The following is a 6,443-nucleotide window of genomic DNA, read 5'->3' as shown; positions in this document are numbered from 1 at the left end:
TTTACCGGTTCGCATTTATCACGTTGCGTCGCTTAAGAAGTGTTTTCTCAAAAAGAAGTGAACTAGCCGTAAATAATTGAACGCTGATAAGGTTGAAACAGTAGTGTCAATTATTGTGCGGATGACGACGGTAATGGCACTCACCGAGCAAGTGCAAGTTTAAAATGTAAATAAAATTATCGAAAATTAATGGTGGTCGCATTGCGGAACTAGAGCAGGAAGGAGTGAATACAAAAATTTTAAGCTGTTTACGCAAGTTTACTAGCTGTGAGAGTTCTACCATCATCATATCAACTTCCCCTTTTATTACAGCAGGAATTGCGTCCGGTATGTGTTTGATCGGCCATTTAATGCGGTGTTAATTGAATGCAAATAAATGGGAGCTGATTGATGTGATCGCGTAGGCATCGATTATAAAAGTAGTAGTTTCGTGCAATCGTCGTCGGGCAACAGTTTTGAAACTTTATCATAAAGTTTTTTCATAGCCTTCAAAGGTGTTGAGTGATTGTTTGATCGAAAACATTTGAATGTAGTGGAAATAGATTCAGCAAAAAAAATCAATGACATAGTTAAGATGACTTTATAGAATTCGATAAAAAGATTGACTTTGATAAACTTGATACAGTCATAATTCAATCGTGAATTCGGTCGATTTGGTGTGTCAAACTACATAGCACTGAAAAATTGCTTAATTTGTCTTGAGCATTGTTTGTGCTTCTCGAAGCATAACGGAATGATCGTATGCAATGGGAAATCTTGACGAAGCTTCATGTTTTATGCACATCTATGGTTCTATATAAAGTTATCGTTACTTGTTGATACGACCCGGTAGAAACAAGAGAGACACACTGAGCAAAATAAAAAATAGCACCACCATGTTTTTCCAGAAATTATGTAGTAGAAATTTTTGGTTCCATAATGAATTCTATTATTCGGTTTTGCGACTTTTCTGTGCACTAAATTGATTTTTAATGCGGACCATTTTACATTTTAAGCCTAAAAAGAATTCGCATGAAAAAAGGTGTGAAATGAAAATAGCACTTTCACTTTGGCTTTTCATCAAAGGATTTGTTAATATTTTTAACAAAAAAGCATCCCTAAAATACATTTTGTAGTAGTGATTAAGAATGAGTCTTTCATTTGGAATTATGTACTTCATTAATCCGTGATTTTTATGCTTACAAAATAATTTTTTTAAGTGTGTTTGGCTCAGAAATATTACACCCCTAAAATAATTATAACTTTCCTTTGGTTTCCACATACAAAATAAGGTCATGGTTTGAGGATTCAATATATCCATTTCTAGCAATTATATTAAGGACATATTTTGCATCCCAGCCTAAAATGATCTCAATTTTCAAATAATGATTGTTATTTGTCTGCATGTTTTCTGAAAAGGCATACTTTGTTGGGAATAATTATGAAGCAACATCATATGGGCGAAGGGCCGGATTTGTATGGGGGGACCCCGGGGAAGTCCGTATTTGGCCCCAGGCCCCACAAATCTCCCTATGTACCAAAACCAATCTTTTTGGCACATGTTTGGGGCCCACCACATACCACCGTCGGCCCCGAGGGGCCCCCCATGTCAGCTAAATCCGGTCTGATATGCTGGGGCTCTATGGAAGTGGAGTGACTTTAAAATTATTTCAAACTAAAACATGCCTTCTCAACGCAGTGGCGTCGTGTAACCCTCACTTTTTACCTGTGCATTATTTTGACACGAAAATCGAGTCGTTTCAAACTTAACAAAAAATCTGGTTGTTCTGTGCTTTTCCACGCACACAAATTCCATGATTAAATTTAAAAGCCAGTACACTGGTAAGAATTGAGGTTAGGGGAAACGCCACTGCTTTTCGCACTAGTAAACATGTAACCACTGGGGTTAATACCTTTGTCCCACATGTATATAGGGGTAGCAAACATGGGACAAATATACATTATGACAGCAGTACAGCTTTCGGAATGAAACGGAAAATAGTTGAGAATATAGGCAAAATTTGGCCCATTTAATACAAATCATATACTACTTTTTGAAAAATTGATGAAAATTAGACAAAACGAGGGCATTTGACGGCAAATTTAGTCAAGATTTAGGAACATGCACAGTCACGGCTACTGGCACCGGACACCGGAGATGTTCCCGGATTTTCGGAGAGCCATGTCAAAAACTACATTTTTTCTGCCGCTCGTATTTGTGTGGTTTGAAGTTACATCGATGAACACTATTTTCCTAGAAACTAGATCTTATTGAAAATTGAATACGGGCAGGTTGCGCTAAAGATCCGATTGAAAAACTTATCCGAGATATGTGCCATTTCAGTAAACCTGGTTCCGGATACTATGGTCAATTATGTATATCCTTCCAATCACGTATATATTATCGGTACCATAACAATATTGGTATCAAACTTCAAGATTTTTCATAGGTGATGCTTCAGGAAGCCTTATACTGCAGGACGATCAGTTTTGCCCTGACCACTCTGCTTTAGAAGGTTCCAAGGTGCCCCGGGGGAAGTGGTCAATTTGAAAAACGTTCAAGAACCCTATCAATATGAATTGTATCAAACTTCAAAGATTTTTCATGGAGATGCTTCGAGGAAGCATATCATTCAGGAAGGTCAGTTACCCTGACCGCACTCTGGCTAATAGGTTCAAATTGCCCCGGGGTAAGTGGCCAATTTGAAAGGCATTCAGAACACTTATCAATATGGGTATCCAAACTTCAAGATTTTTTCATGAAAGATGCTTCAGGGAAGCTTATATTCCAGGACGATCTGATTGCCCTAATACCACTCTGTGAAGTAGGTTCCAGAGTGCCCCAGGGAAAGTAGCCAATTTGAAAAACGATTCAGAACCTTATCAATATGGGTATCAAACTTCAAGATTTTTTCATGGAGATGGCTTCAGGAAGCCTATTCAGGACGATCAGTTGCCCTGACCACTCTGTAGTAATGGGTTCCAGGTGCCCCAGGAAAGTGGCCAATTTGAAAAACGTTCCTGAACCCCTATCAATAATGGGTATCAAACTTCCAAGATTTTCGAGGGTGATACTTTTAAATGTATTTTTAGAACCAAGCAGCTGTCTTGTGACCACTCTGTAGTAGGTTTCAGGTGTCCTGGGGAAGTGTGCCAATTTGCAAAATGTTCAAACCATATCCAAAATGAGTATCACAAAGTTCAAGGTTTTTCATGGAATGCTTTTTCACTTTCCTGTCTAATAGAGAGTTCGCCGCAGCACGAAGTTGACCATCTACAAAACCCGCTCATTATGCAACGTACACACCAGTCAAGCAGTTGGACGAGAACGACGTTGACTCCGCCCCCAAGAAAACACTTCGGTTGCTGCTTTGTTTTGAACGTGGCCTGTGAAGTTGTTTCGAACAACCATTTGACAGTTTCGGCGGCTCCGGTTGGAAAAAATTAAAACGGTTTTGATTTTGGTTTTGAGTTGTCGGGGGTGGAGTCAAGGTTCGCCGAACATGTTTGAGCATTTGTAGTGAAGTTGAATTTTCAAACCCCATATATTTTTGATGGTTGGTGCTAAAGTTAAGCGCGCTTCGGTCGTTCGATGTATTATTGATATTGTTGGTCGAAGATAAATTGATTGTTCGTGCCGCTGTTTGAGTAAAAACTTGATGGATGTTGGAAGACAAACGAGAGGAGTGGAGTCAATGTTGGTCAAACTGCTTGACCCGTGTGTACGTTCCATTAGACTGGTCTGGCCTCTGTAATAGCCACGAAAGTTGGATGTTGCTGACGAAGGACCAACGCGCCCTTGGAGTTTCGAATGGAAGGTGTTGCCGGACTATTTATGGTGGGGTGCAGATGGAAGCCAATGGAGGTGGTGAGTGGAGGCCAATGAACCACGAGTTGTAACTGTTAGGAGAGCTACCACTCCGGTACAATTTTAGGCGGTTACCGAGTGGGCCGGAGCATGTAGCAGCAAGAATGTCCAGACTGATAACCCGATTGACCGAAAATCCGGAACATCTCCGGTTAATCCGGTGGCCAGTATCCGTGACCGTGCATGTTCCCTAAATCTTGACTAAATTTGCCAAATCGAATGCTTCCGGTTTTGTCCCAATTTCATCATTTTTCAAAAAAAGAAGTTATAAGGATTTGAATTTGGGCCAAATTTTGCCTATCTCTAATCCCATTTTACTAACCCTGTATACAAATAACAATCAATAATTTAAAATTCAAATCATTTCAGGCTGGGATGCAAAATATGTCCCTTAATATAATCGCTGACGCTTGCTGATGGCAAGTAGGGCTCATAGAGATGTCGTAAAGAAACCCAATTAATCCGATTACTCCTCGATTATTTGTCGATTATTCAATCGATTAATCGTTGGTTAGTAATCGATTTCAAAATTAATTGAGTTATCACAACGAAGATACGATTAATCGAAGTAATCGATTAATTTGCGAAATATCTCTAACTCACCCCGACCAGTAGATAATGTAACAGATTTATATCAGAGACATTGTTCATTCTGTTACAGCCTTGGTTTTTTTATAACGGCAGGTTGTTGGCTATAAAACTTGTACCATTAGTAGTTAAAATAACAAAAATTGTAACATAATCTCTTCTAGTTTTAACAAAAATATTACACTAAATATGTTATCAAATTGAACAAAATATAACTCGATGTGTTACATAAAAAGCGGTGAAAATAAAAAGCTTATACTATAACAAATTATGTTATTATTGAAAAGATTATGATTATGTATCCTTAATGTAGGCAAAATTAACTTTGTCCAGCTGCTTCAACTTTGAATGTAGGTTCAAGTTATACGGAAGATTGGTACCACTTATTCGTTTTTTCAATTCCTATCTACCAAAAATGTAGAGCAATTTTTTCGGTAAAATAACACATAACACATTATGTTATAATCATGTTATGGCGATCATGAAATTTCTTTCCTCCATCTTTGACAGAGAATTTAAAAACAAAATTATTTGCAAGTTTTGTTATTGTGTAACACAAATTGATATAATTTTAATAAAATCTTGTTATGACTAACTGGTCAGGACGGTATACAGAAAACAAAAGGTAGGCTCGTTAGAAGAATGACACTTCAGAATGTAAACGCATATTTTATCGCCACATGTTGGAGTACAAAAGTAAGCATGCTGCGACCGTGAGAAGCATCGTCTCAGGTTCCCAGCTTGTTGCGAAGATAGCGATGACGTCACATGTTTACATTCAAACTGAATCATTCTTATACGTTTGTGACAGAAGCTTGACTACAGATGTGCTCACGCAGTTTTCCAAGTGTTTTTTCTCGTTCGTTTCGCTGTGTTAACGTTTTCGCTTCCCCGTCGCGTTGGCGTTATTTTTCTTCCAGTTCCGACATGGGAGACTGGTGGCCGACTCGGTGCACGGAAAGGTGCAGAAACGCACTGCACTTTTGAGGCACGGGCAACTCACTCCAAGCAGCTTTTGCAAGCAACGCGTATATTCGTCGTTGCCAATCGGCAATTCGCCGAGAAGAAACTTAAGAAGCAGTAATCGCAGCAGCCGCAGATGCAACCAGAGCGGAAAAGAGAAGTGCCAGCCGGTTTTTTTAAAGGGCAATCTGTCAGATTTGCGCCTTAAAATTCGCCAGCCCCTTGACAGCTAAGGGAGCTGAAATGTACTTTTTGGCTCTGCAGCGAGAGCACGAAGAAAATGATTCCGGCAGAACCAGGACCATCATCAATCCGTCGTGGAGTTTCTCAAGGTCCACAAGTTATGATGTACTACACTCATGACCACCTCGGTACGAAGCCGCAAGAGCTTTGCTGCGAGGAACTCCACGACATATGAAGGAGGAGGAGCTCCAAGCTGAAGCTCAAAAGTGGCGACCTAAAAGCCAGTGGCCGTTCACAAGATCGCTCGTCACGATAAGGCGAGGGAGATATCGCACGGCTCCACCATCTCTGGAAGGACCTGAAGCTGGTTGGCGTTATAAATACTTGCCGTCGTTGACTGGGAGCGAGCTTATCGGCAAGTGCACCGTAGACCTCACGCAGTGCACCAACTGCTTCAATTTCGGGCACGACACCAGGAACTGCCGCACAAAACCGATGCTGAAACAAGTGTAACAGCAAACCCCATCCGACTAACGAGTGCGACAAAGACCTGGAGGTGGCCGATCCCGCGATGCGCCAACTGTGGCGACAATCGTCGAGCCACCACAAAATGCTGCCCAAAGCAGGCCGAAGGCTTCCACCAGAGACCCTATTGAAGAAGAACCGTGTTCCTGCGCTTAACGAGGTGAACGCTATCCGGCTTTGGTGACCACCGACAGGCGATTCCAATCTTCCGACCGTTGCAACCGCACAGACCGCAGCTACGTCGGTTCCGAACCGGATTGCCGACGGCAGGTCCCTGGAGGAAAGCGGGGATCATTCGCTTGCCAGGATCGATCGAGCTCCAGCACAATCCGGCTCT

The sequence above is a fragment of the Armigeres subalbatus genome, chromosome 2 (genome assembly GCF_024139115.2).
Source record: "Armigeres subalbatus isolate Guangzhou_Male chromosome 2, GZ_Asu_2, whole genome shotgun sequence".
NCBI lineage: Eukaryota > Metazoa > Arthropoda > Insecta > Diptera > Culicidae > Armigeres > Armigeres subalbatus.
The sequence above is the reverse complement of the archived record's forward strand: the minus strand, read 5'-3'. Positions refer to the sequence as shown.